We start from the raw sequence: 13186 nt of genomic DNA, 5'->3' as shown, positions 1-13186 counted from the left end.
TCTCTCCAAGACCTTTATCATGAAGGGGTGTTGGATTTCGCCAAAGCCTTTTTCAGCATCTAGTGAGATGATCATGTGATTTTTGTTTCTCAGCTTGTTTATATGGTGGATTACTTTGATGGAATTTTGTATGTTGAACCATCCCTGCATTCCTGGAATGAAGCCTACTTGATCATAGGGGATGAGTTTTCTGATGTGTTCTTGGATCCAATTTGCCAGTATTTTATTGAGTATTTTTGCATCAATGTTCATGAGGAATACTGGTCTGAAGTTCTCTTTCTTAGGTGTGTCTTTGTGTGGCTTGGGTATCAAGATTATTGAAGTATCAAAGAAAGAGTTTGGCAATGACCCTTCTGTTTCTACTGCATGGAAAACTTTGAGGAGAACTGGTATAAGCTGTTCTTTGAATTTCTGGTAGAATTCTGCACTGAGGCCATCTGACCCTGGGCTTTTTTTGGTTGGGAGACTTTTGGTGACTGATTCTATTTCCTTAGGGGTTACGGGTCTATTTAAATTGCTTATCTGTTCTTGATTTAATTTTGGCAAGTGATAGCTATCCAGAAAATTGTTAATTCCAGTTGGGTCATAACTTCTATTAGTTCCTTTGCTTCTTTGTTAAGTTTCTGTCTATTGGTGAGTGGGGTGTTGAAGTCTCCTACCATAAGTGTGTGGGGCTTTATATATGATTTGAGTTTTAGAATGTGTCTTTTATGAATGTGGATGCCTTTGTATGTGGGGCACAGATGTTCAGAATTGAAACTTCATCTTGGTGGATTTCTCTTGTGATGAGTATGAAGTGCCCTCCTTCATCTCTTTTGGTTGATTTTATTTTAAAATCTAATTTGTGAGACATTAGGATTGCTACCCCCACTTGTTTCTTGGGTCCATTTGATTGGAAAATTTTTTTCCCAACCCTTAACTCTGAGGTAATGTGTATCTTTGAGGCTGAGGTATATTTCTTGTATGCAGCAGAAGGATGGGCTCTGTCTTCAAATCCATTCTGTTAACCTATGTCTTTTTATGGGTGAATTAAGACCATTAATATTGAGGGATATTAATTACCATTGATTGCTCATTCTTGTTTGTTTTGGAATAGTTGATGGTGGTGGAATTATATGTAGATTTCCACGTCTTTTTTCTTTTGGCAGTTGGTAAGGTAGTATTATCTATTGCCTATGTTTTTCTGGTTGTAGTTAACTTCCTTGGGTTGGACTTTTCCTTCCAGAACTTTCTGTAGGGCGGGGTTACTGGATACGTATTGTTTAAATCCGGTTTTGTCATGGAATACCTTGTTTTCTCCATCTATAGTGATTGAAAGCTTTGCTGGGTAGAGCAGTCTGGGCTGGCATATGTGATCTCTTGGTGTTGGTAGAATATCTATGCAGGACCTTCTTTCTGGCTTTCAGAGTTTCCATGGAGAAGTCAGGTGTGATTCTGATAGATTTGCCTTTGTATGTTACTTGGCCTTTTTCCTTTGCTGCTGTTAATATTCTTTCTTTATTCTGTATGTTCAGGGTTTTTACTATTATGTGGCGAGGGGACTTCCTTTTATGGTCCACTCTATTTGGTGTTATATAGACTTCTTGTACTTTCATTGGCATGTCTTTCTTTAGGTTGGGAGAGTTTTCTTCTATGATTTTGTTGAATATGTTTTCTGCCCCTTTGAGGTGGTTTTCTTCACATTCTTTTATATCTATTATTCTTAGGTTTGGTCTTTTCATGGTATCCCATATTTCCTGGATATTTTGTGTTAGGGATTTGTTGGAGTTAACATTTTCTGTGGTTGCCGGGCATTGGTGGCGCACGCCTTTAATCCCAGCACTCGGGAGGCAGAGGCAGGCGGATCTCTGTGAGTTCGAGACCAGCCTGGACTACCAAGCGAGTTCCAGGACAGCCTCCAAAGCCACAGAGAAACCCTGTCTTGAAAAACCAAAAAAAAAAAAAAAAAAAAAAGATTTTCTGTGGTTGATGAATCTATTTCCCCTAGTGTATCTTCAACGCCTGAGATTCTCTCTTCCATCTCTTGTATTCTGTTGGTTATGCTTGCACCTGTAGTACCTGGCTGTTTGCCCACCTTTTCTATTTCCAGCATTCCTTCAGACTGTGTTTTTTTTAATTGTCTCTATTTTAGCATTCAACCCTCTCACTGTTTGAATTGTTTCTTGCAATTTTTGCTGTGTCTTTTCCTCTCTTTCTTGCATTTGTTGGATTTTTTTAGTTTGTCTTTTCTTCCATTTCTTGCATTTTTTTCGGTTTTTCGAGACAGGGTTTCTCTGTGACTTTGGAGGCTGTCCTGGAACTCGCTTGGTAGTCCAGGCTGGTCTCGAACTTACAGAGATCCACCTGCCTCTGCCTCCCCAGTGCTGGGATTAAAGGCATGCTCCACCAACGCCCGGCCATTTCTTGCATTTTTTGGCTTGTTTTTTTCTTCCATTTCTTTAAGGGATCTTCTCATATCCTCTTTGAGGGCCTCTATCATTTTCATGAGGTTGTTTTTAAGGTCTTTCTCATCTGCTTCATCTGCAATGAGCTGTTTAGGTCTTGCGGGTCTAGAGTCTCTAGCCCCTGGTGGTGCCATATTGTTTTTTCTGTTGCTGGGTGTGCTTTTATATTGTCTCTTTCTCATCATTTCTTCCTATGGGTGCAGAAAGACTCTCTTCTTCTCCTGGTGGGTATATAACCACGGTTCCTTTCCAGTGGGTGGGAGCAGATCCAATACCCTGGTGGCTTTCCTCTTGCATGGATGGAGGCTGTCCTAGTATCAGGGCCTTAGCAATCTCTGGGTAGGCTGGACCCTTGCCTGTCCTGTGGGTGGAGAATGAGACTTGGTAGCTGGCAGTCTCTGAATGGGCTGAATCCCGTCAGGCTGGGATCTGCCATGCACAGTCCTCAGGTCTCCCCAATCTTGTAATCTTATAATGCCCCCTTTAACACTTACTTATTCATTCATTTATGTAGGGAGAGAGCAGTCTGCAAGAAGTCAGTTCTCTCCTTCTACCATATTAGGTCATTGTGCTTAGCATAAGGTGGCTTTACTTTCTAAGCCAGAATAACTTTTTAAGTTGTTGCTATGTGGAGATGCTTCTGATAAATCCATATAAGGGTGCTGAAGAGATGGCTCAATAGTTGAGTACACAGTAATTGCTCTTGGAGAGGACCCAGGTTCAATTTCCAGCACTTGGTGGTCTATAGATATGCATAGCCCCAGTTCAGTTCTAGGGGATCTAACAGGTATGCACATACATGCAGGCAAAGCATCCATCCACATAAAGTATAAATAAATAAATGAACAAATAAATAAATAGATTTTTTTAAAAATCCATATAAAAGAGAAACTACACATGCAAGAGATTAAACCTCATGGTGATTGAGTAATCATGGGAAAGATGACAAGTTAAAATGGAGGCAATTAACATTTATTGGTTCCTGGCTATGTTCCCAGAAAATTCTAGCTGAGTGAGTATAAACTCAGGAGAGATGCAGCCCTCACAAGGAGATCAAGCTGGTAGGAAAATGCACCTGCAGGCTCTGTAAGTATCACCATTGTGGAGAACAATATGGATGTCCCATGAAAGCCTAACTAGCTCAATCCCATGATCCAGTTGTCCCACTTCAGGCACATGGCCAAAGGACATGCCATCAGCACATTGCAGAGACACCTGCAGCCCCATGTGCCCTGCAGCACTATTCATAGTAGCCAAGATAAAGAATCAGTATAGCCACTGACGCATGAATGGTTAAAGAAAATATGTGCACAAAAGAATGGCACCCATGCATAAAAAGAATGACATCACATCATTGTAGCAGAATGGATGGAATTGAAGGCCAATGCGCTATAAAATAATCCAGACACAGATAGAGAAATACTATGTTCTCTCTCACATGAAAAAATTATTTTTTATTTTTAAATTTTCAAATGTTCAAAACTAGTGTTGACTAAAAGTTGCGGATGGGGGCAGCTTAGATGGATATTGGGTAATGGGTACCCAAACAGCAAGGTAGAGTAAGAGGGAAAGAAGAAGTTCAAGTGACTATGGCTTATGGTATGTATTATATGTATTATGTTGTATATTTGATGGGAAACTAGAAGGGACTGCTGTGCAACAGTCTTTGTACTGTAAATATGTATTACTCTTATTGGTTAATAAAGAGCTGACTGGCTTATAGCTGGACAGGAAGAAATTGGGTGGGGAGCCAGACTAGGAGGCCACTGGGAAGAAAGAGGGCGGAGTCTAAGGAGGAGTCGCAAGGAGATGTCAGGACTCACGGGGAAGCAGCACGGGTAGTACAGAGTAAAGGAAATAAAGCAACATGGCAGCATGTAAATTAATAGAAATGGGTTAATTTAAGTTGTAAGAGCTGGTTAGTCACAAGTCTAAGCCATCAACTGAGCATTTATAATTAATAAGTCTCTGTGTGGTTATTTGGGAGCTGGCTGGTAGGACAGAAAAGTCAGACTGCAAGGGAGTTTTTCAGAGGCTACAAGTGAAAAGAATTGAGCTAGAGATGCTAATTATCCTCCTGTGATCAACTTTCCTTGCTGTCTAAATTTTTAAGATTGTTTTAAAGAAAGAGTTGAGCCTTAAGGGCTTTTTAAGAGAATCATGGGATGATCCCTAAAGGGTTTTTGTTTGGACACATTGGCAAGGAGGCGATCAGCTGGCGTCATTAATGACCCCACACTAGAAACTTCCATACCAGGTCCCAATGTAATTTCTAAGAGAACAGAATCTGACATACCACAGACAGAAAGAAGGGTGAGCATATCCCCATGAATATGCCATCATGAATATTCATAAAAACTTTGAACTCCACCCATAGAATTTTATTGGCAGCTACTCACCCCCTTTAGAGCAGCCTGCTTTACCTTTGTCTGCAGTTTAGAAGGGTCAGTTCTAGAAACTCCTACACCTATGTTCTCAGGTGAGTCTTACTTTCTTTCTGATGTCCTCTATATTAACTATTACTTTTTAATCTGTTAAACTTGTCTCTCAGGGTTTCAGCAAGATGGCTCAGTGGGTAAGACCCACATAGTGGAAGAGGAAAAGCAACTCCTGAGAGTTATCCTCTGCCATCTACACTTGTGCCATCACAGATCTCTCTCTCTCTCTCTCTCTCTCACACACACACACACACACACACACACACACACACACACACAAACACAATTTTTTTTAGAGATTTTTTTTTGGTTTTTTGAGACAGGGTTTCTCTGTGTTGTTTTGGAGGCTGTCCTGGAACTCACTCTGTAGACCAGGCTGGCCTCGAACTCACAGAGATCTGCCTGCCTCTGCCTCCCAAGTGCTGGGATTAAAGGCATGCGCCACCAATGCCCAGCCCTTTTTTAGAGATTTTAAGATTTCTTTACTATATATACAGTGTTTTGCCTGCCTGCATATATACCTGTGTGCCAGAGAAGGCACCAGATCTCATTAAGATGGTTGTGAGCCACCATGTGGTTGTTGGGAATTGTACTCAGGACCTTTGGAAGAGCAGCCAGTGCTCTTAACCACTGAGCCATCTCTCCAACCCCACAAATGTAATTTTTTAAAAAGTCTTTTCACCGGGCATTGGTGGCACACACCTTTAATCCCAGCACTCAGGAGGTAGAGGCAGGCGGATCACTGTGAGTTCGAGACCAGCCTGGTCTACCGAGTGAGTTCCAGGATAGCCTCCAAAGCCACAGGGAAACCCTGTCTAGAAAAACAAAAAAAAATGCAAGAAATGGAAGAAAACAAACCAAAAAATGCAAGAAATGGAAGAAAAGACAAACTAAAAAAATCTTTTCACTGGTTGTGCCTGTATTTAATCCTCTGGAGGCAGAGGCAGGAGGATCTCTGTGAGTTCAAGGCCAGCCTGGTCTATATATTGAATTCCAGGCCAGCCAAGGCTACATTGATGTTGTTGAATAAACTTGGGAAGTGGAGGAAATGGCTTCTTCAGTAAAGGGCTTGCTATGCCAGGCAGCAACTGCAAGAGCTGGGCAGTGTCAGGCCCTCCTGGAGCCTTTAGGAGTACAGCAGTCCTGGGCCATGCTTGATTTCTGTTTAGTGAGTTCTGTTCCAGACTTCGGGCCTCCAGGCCTTAGCACCAGGAGTCTGTACTGTGTGCACTGTGTAAGCTGTAGTAAGGAGGTTCACATATCTACATTAAAAAGTAAAGCCAAGGTTTCTCCTTATGCAGCCACTCAGCCTTGTTATTACCATTATCATATAAGACACTCGACCTGCCAAATACCCAGAAATGCTCTTGCTCCAGTTGTATTAGGGAGCTCTGAGCGATGTTCATTTGTTTGAGACAGTCTCTCTGTGTACATCTGGCTAGCCCAGAACTCAAAGAGATTTACAATCTTGAGGTGGTGCCTGTGAGATAGCTCAGTGGGTACTAGCATTAAAGTCTGACAACCCAAGTTCAGTTCCCCCAACCTGGGACCCTTGTGAAGGTTGAAGGAGAGAACCGACTCCCAAAGTTGTCCTCTGATTGTCACAGGTGTGCTTGTGCACACATCATCCACACACAATAAAATGAAAGAAAAGAGAGAACACTGTCTGCAGCCTCACTCCTCTGCCATGGACCAGCAGTGGTGGCCTCCTGAGACTCGCAGGATGAAGAGAACATCGGCCCTGTACCAGACCTGTGCACCAGAATGACTGCTAACAAGATGACTATTAATGTCTGGCAAACACGAATCAAGTTCAAGTTGACCACAGACTCTCTGCTCTGCCCCCCACCCTTTGCTTCCAATATACATTCTAGGGCAGTGGCTCTCAACCTGCGGTTTGCAACCCCAGAGGGTCCAACAACCCTTTCATGGGTGTTGCCTGAGACCACCAGAAAACACAGACATTCACATTACAATTCATAACAGTAGCAAAATGTCACCTATGAAGTGGCAATGGAAATAATTTTATGGCTGGGGTCACCACAACATGAGAACTGTATTAAAGGGTGGCAGCAATAGGAAGGCTGAGAACCACTGTCCTAGGGACTCACCTGATCCTCCCTGACCTGACTTTCTGTAAGGATATGTATTACTTGCCACAAGGTAAGTGGCTGAGGGCACCCATGAAGATGCTTCATCCACTTTGACGTGGCACGGGGTGAAATGTAGTTTCTCAACAGAACCCCTGTGTCTCACACTGGAAATGCCACAGCTGAAGGTGGGCACTCAAGGAACTTTGTCGTCAGCCTTTCCCGGGCAGGTTTTGTATGGCAATCACTGCCTTCCACGATGCATTTACAGAGTCTCGGTGAATGAACACCCAGGCCAGACTCTCAGAACAGCATATCATGGTGGGTTAAGGAACACCTCCCTTAGGATACTGTGACTTTCCTGAGAACAAATCTCCATAGCAGATCCTTGGGAGTTGACTTGAGACCAAGTAGGCAAGGAGTTAGTTTGGAGGTACCCAGGGAACCTACAGCTACATCTTGGTAGCTGTGCCTCCTCATGGTGAGGATACCATTAAATATTCTTGAAGCTGCATTAGGTCCTCCCACTCCATCAGAAGCTAAGGCCCAGGGCACCATCCCAGTTGCAAACATGCACACTAAAGGAGGGCCTACAACCTCAAGACATTGGCTTTGTCATAAGGTGATTTTCATTGTGGTTTTTACCTCCACCACCCCTTGAAGGCCTTTTTAAAAAAAGGAGAGTTGGAGTTTATTGGTGTGTGTGTGTGTGTGTGTGTGTGTGTGTGTGTGTGTATGCAGGTATGCTAGCCAGTATAAATACATGTGGAGGTCAGAGGTAAACCATATATGTATGTATGTATATGTATATGTGTTTGTATTATACATATATATGCTCTCTCTACATATGTTCTAAAATGTTTCTTCTATACTCTCCACAACATATATGTATATATAATATATATGTTCTCTCTATATGTTCTGAAATATGCTTCTTCTCTGCTTTCCACCACATATCACATGTATATATTTGAGGGTATGTTTGAGACAGGGTCTTATGAAGCCTGGGCTATCCTGGAACTTGTATGTTGTGGACTATTAGTTTAAGATGTGTCACATTCATTTATGCTGTGGAATATGTGTTTAATGATACAAAGATGTGCTGCATTCTTTTATGCTATATTTGTTTAACTCTGTGAAGCTGTTACTTTGCCTGTCTAAAACACTTGATTGGTCTAATAAAGAGCTGAACCACAATAGCTAGGCAGGAGAAAGGATAGGCAGGACTACCAGGCAGAAAAAATAAATAGGAATCGAAATCTAGGCTTAAGAGAAGAAGAAAGGGGAGGGGTTAGAAAGCAGGAGAGAAGGACACCAGAGGTCAGCCACACAGCCAGCCATGGATTAAAAAGAAAAGAAAGATACATAGAATAAAAAAGGTAAAAAGCCCAGAGGCAAAAACATAGTTAAAGAGAAATGGGATAATCTAAGCTAGAAAAACTGGCTAGAAAGGAGTCAAACTAAAGCCAGGCATTCATAAGTAAGAATAAGTCCTCATGTATTTATTTGGGAGATGGGTAGCAGGCTGTCAAAGAATTTTTTTTAAATTACAATCATACAGCTGAAGATGACTCTGACTTTCTGATCTTTCTATCTCTCAAGTGATGAATTATAGGCATGTGCCACCACACCCGGCTTTAAACCTTGTTTTTTGAGACAGACTCTCTCACATTGTGAATCTGGTGCTTGCTGTTTAGGCTAAACTGGGGCAAGGAAGCCTAGACTACCCCACCCCACCCCACTCCCACCCCACCCCACCCCTATGCTGGGTTACAGACATGAGCCACTCTGCCCATCTTTTACATGGGTACTGAGGATCTCTACTCAATAAGTCATCCTCCAGCCATCCCACCTTCAATATAAGTAGTAACAAACTATTCTGAATTCTACCCTTTTAGTTCAGTACATCTTGTAGGTGGTTCCAAATAAGCACATTAAGAATTGGGCCTTTTGGGGGCTGGAGAGATGGCTCAGAGGTTAAGAGCACTGGCTGCTCTCCCAGAGGTCCTGAGTTCAATTCCCAGCAACCATATGGTGGCTCACAACCATCTGTAATGAGATCTAGTGCCCTCTTCTGGCATACATATTAATAAATAAATAAATAAAATCTTAAAAAAAAAAAGAATTGGGCCTTTTGGGACTGGGGAGATAATCCATGAAAAAGAGCCAGGTTGGTGCTGTGCCTTTATAATCCCAGCACCGGAGAGGCAGAAGACAAGCACATCCCTGGGGCTCAATGGCCTAATTGGCAAGCTCCAGGACCATAAGAGACTGTTTCTAAATGTGAGCACACACACACACACACACACACACACACACACACACACACACACACACACACACGAAAGAAGGGAAAGAGAAAAAGTTGGAGTTCCCCTTTCCTCCTTTGTTTTTCCTTACACCAAACTCAGTGATTTCCAGTTCTTTGGTCTAGTCTCAAGAATGACAATAACAAGGTGCTGAGCAAAAAGCCCAGTAAAGTCAAAGCTGTGAAGACCAGGCTTAGGTTTACATAATAACTGGATCTTATTTTCTTGTCTCTGGCATCTTCTAGAGTGATCTCCAACAGCAGCCATGGTAGAAAGTACTAGATGAGATGGCAGGCTCACCAGAGTTTGGCCCTGAGGACAGCGCTTATTCACGTCAAACAAGGCTATTTGTGCCTTGCCTCGCAGAGGGAGGCAGCCAGCCTCTCTGTGTGTGGCCTTAGATTCCCACAGGGCCTGTCTGCTCTCCTCTCACTTGTTCCCATCCGAGAGATCACAAGTTCAAGCTCACCCCACCTCCCCCAACAAGAGCCAAAAAAGGCTGGGCCCACAAGTGTCTCTCAGAGCCATGAGGGAAGCCAGGGATGCCCTCGGGATTCAAGGGAAGAGGCAGACATTTGAACATGACCCAATCACAGAGGCAATTTTCCCCCTGGTAAGGCCAGGTTACGTTAAAGGTACAACATATCTTTTCTAGGGGATTATTTGGAGAACTCAGGGCAGGAACCAGCTGGCTTATTCTGAAGGGACCTGTAGCAAACATTTTAGCCCCTGTGAACCATATGATCTGTGTGGTAACAGCCCAGCCTGTGTCACAAAAGATCAGGCAGTGCATACACCAATAAAATACCATTCACAAAAAGGATTGCCATTTTGACAGATGTCCGAAGACCTCTACTCTGGGCACAGTGGCTAAAAAGGAAGCTAGGCCTACTCTCAGCTACTGAGGTGTAAAATAACCCGTATCTTCATTTGATAAACATCTCCATGGTACTGAGGCAGGAGAAAACTGGAGATGGATGCCTCAGAGATGAACTAGGAAATGGGACAGCCACAGCCTGCAGGCCTTAGTCTACCTGAGTTTCATTTAGCCATGGGAGCACGCTCAGAAAAGGCCAAGTTATAGGAACTTGGGAGGGGTGGGTACTATATTAATAACCCATTAAAGGTCACTGCAAACCCTCCTTCCTTCTTCTGTCCCTTCTTGCCTGGCCACAGGTGAGGAACACACCTTTTACACTCCTTTGTGTCTCTCCCTTAATAAATATCTCCTTTCCGGTAATTCATTGCAAAGAGGCACAGGAACTGGGAAATCTGGCGACTGCCCTCTAGACTCAGATCTGCACCTATCCAACTGTAGTCCAGCTGTTCATAAGAGCCTTGTCTCAACGACCCTAGAAGCCTGCACAATTATGTTCTGTGACCGTAACTGTAAAAAAGTGGTTGGGGACCCTGACTAGGGTCCCACAGTGGTAAATGCAAGCTGGATCTGAAGGTGGGTGACAGATGCTCTTTCCCACTCCCTCTGCTCTCTGTGGAGGAACAGGCACTGTGCACCATGATCTGCCTCAGGCTGGAGGCAGCAGCGAGGTTCACAGAGGTAAAGAGGACTCCTTCCCACCTCAAGCAGCAGCAGCAGCCTGTGGAGAGGAGCTGATGCAAATGGGCAGCACACCAGGCTGGGGACTCAAGAGCTGGGGACACAAATCACCTGTGGGGAGAGAGGCCAAAAAGTGGCGATCTTGGAGAGGCACAGGGCCTGACCTGTATCTAAACATCTGATGTACCCAGGCAAGAAGTCAGCAAGCAGACACAAACACCAGAAACGCTTCAAGGAACCAGGGACACAGGTTTGGGACTGGCAGGTGTGGAGCAGAGCAGGTGGGGCAGAAGCCACAGCTCCCTGGGGACTCCTCTAGGAGGCTGTCCGGCCCTTACATCTGTGGCCCAACCCATCTCCTCGGAATTCTATGGGGGGGGGGGTTGGGTTTGGACAATGGCATAATGAGCCACCCTGTAGGGCAGCCCAGTTTCCAGGACAGAATTCAGACCTTTCCCATAAAGCAGTTTAGGCTGGTCTGAGGTGCTTGACAAAAGGTCTGTTTAGACATGGATCCACAAAAGAGCCATCCATCCAGAGTGGCCCACCAAAAGGGAGAGAAAGACTTGTTATCAGCCTAGACACAGGCCTGCAGAACCCATTCCCCACCTTACCTTTAGCCCTGCGAGGGGAGGCCTGACTGTCAGCTCCTTCGAGTAGGGTCCTCTTGGGATCCCAGCACCTTGCATAGGGAGGTTTGCAGGTCAGTGGTAGCATGTGGGAAGTGAGACGTGGAAACTGATCAGCCTGTGCTCTGGTGCCAAGTGGCATCTTTAAGTGGTTCTGCACATTCTCCCTGAAGGAAGGAAGCTCTGAGCCAGCTCACTTCCAGCTCAGGTCCCAGGTTGTCACATTTCTGACGAGAAAGCCAGTCTCCTTTAGTTATAGAATCTCAATCCAAGAGATGCCTCCTATTGGTCCTATTTCCTGCCTCTAAACCAGTCAAAACCAGGCAGAGAAGATGAAGAGCTATCCTCAACCCCTCCTACCTACTGGCCAACAGCTCATCCATGTACCCAAGCACTTGTTCTGCTACCCATCCACCTGCAACCCTGTGTTCCAGCACCCATCCAGGTCCTGGCCACAGAGCTCACTTCGTCCCACTCCCCCAAGCCACTCACCTTTGCAATCCACCACCTATCTGTGTGGCCACAAACCATCCGCATGCCACCTTCCACCTCTCCGCACACCTCCCCTTCAAGGACCCAGTGCTCTTTGAAGATAGTTTTCTTTCTGAGGCCCACTCATGTGCTACCATTTTCTGAGTCCAGATCATGGAAGGTTGCTATGGTCAGGAAGCCAGCACATGCCCAGACAGAAGGGAGAAGGGGCTGACTGCTTATGCCTTACTGTCTGGTCTTCTGCATTCCAACCTACCTACCATTTTTGGCTCAGTTCTTCCTTCTTTTGACTTACAAAAACAGGTCAAGTAGATGACAAAAGGTTTGACAAACCTTTTTTTTTTTAAAGACAAGAGCCTAACTATGAACGTTTATTTTTAAAAATTATTTTAGTCCCTCTATTACATAGCCCCAACTGTCCTGGAACTCACTATGTTTACCAGGCTGACCTTGAGCTCACAAGATCAGCCTGTTTCTGTCTCCTGAGTGCTGGAATTAAAGACATATGCCACTCACAAAGCTGTCAGAGCATCTTGAATCCATGTTTTATGTAGTGTGACTTTTCAGCTCCTTCTAAGAGGTGAGGTCAAGTCTCCAAGCCAATGAATTTGGGCTGCTCTGTGACTTGCTTTGACTACAAAATGTGGCAAAATGATAGACCAATCCTGGGGTGACCTCTGTAAGCTACCTCCTCCACCTTTGTCATTCTCTTTTCTCCATGTGTCTCCCACTCTCAAGCTTTATGTTACCTCCCTCCATGTAAATCAGCCTGTTGGAGGAGAGACTGCGTGGATCAAAACCCACAGTCATCCTAGTGCACAACCAGCCGGCTTCCAGAAGCTGAAATGCCTCGCTAACCATCCATCGGCTGAAACCAGGACTGGCTTGACCTGAATTACTTACAAATGATAAACAAATAGTAAGTGGTTTTTCTCACCCACTAAGTTTTTCGGAGGGTTTTCTATAGAACTACTATGGTAATAGGTAAGTGATGACATGAGGTTACACAAGTTTTATGTCCCACAGAGCTATGGACAGAGTTAAATGAGATGCTCTATGTAAAAGTGCGTGGCTGAATGCTTAACACAAGGCAACATTCCATGAGTGTCTATTATTTTTGGTGTGAGATGTTGTATACCATGTGGAGATCAAAACTATGACTTGGCTCCACCTGAGCATCCAGTCAGCTGCTTATGAAACATATGTTGCCCACCTACAGAAACCTA

This window comes from Mesocricetus auratus, unplaced genomic scaffold (assembly GCF_017639785.1).
Source record: "Mesocricetus auratus isolate SY011 unplaced genomic scaffold, BCM_Maur_2.0 Super-Scaffold_100004, whole genome shotgun sequence".
In the NCBI taxonomy this organism is placed as follows: domain Eukaryota; kingdom Metazoa; phylum Chordata; class Mammalia; order Rodentia; family Cricetidae; genus Mesocricetus; species Mesocricetus auratus.
This window is presented reverse-complemented; position numbering follows the sequence as displayed.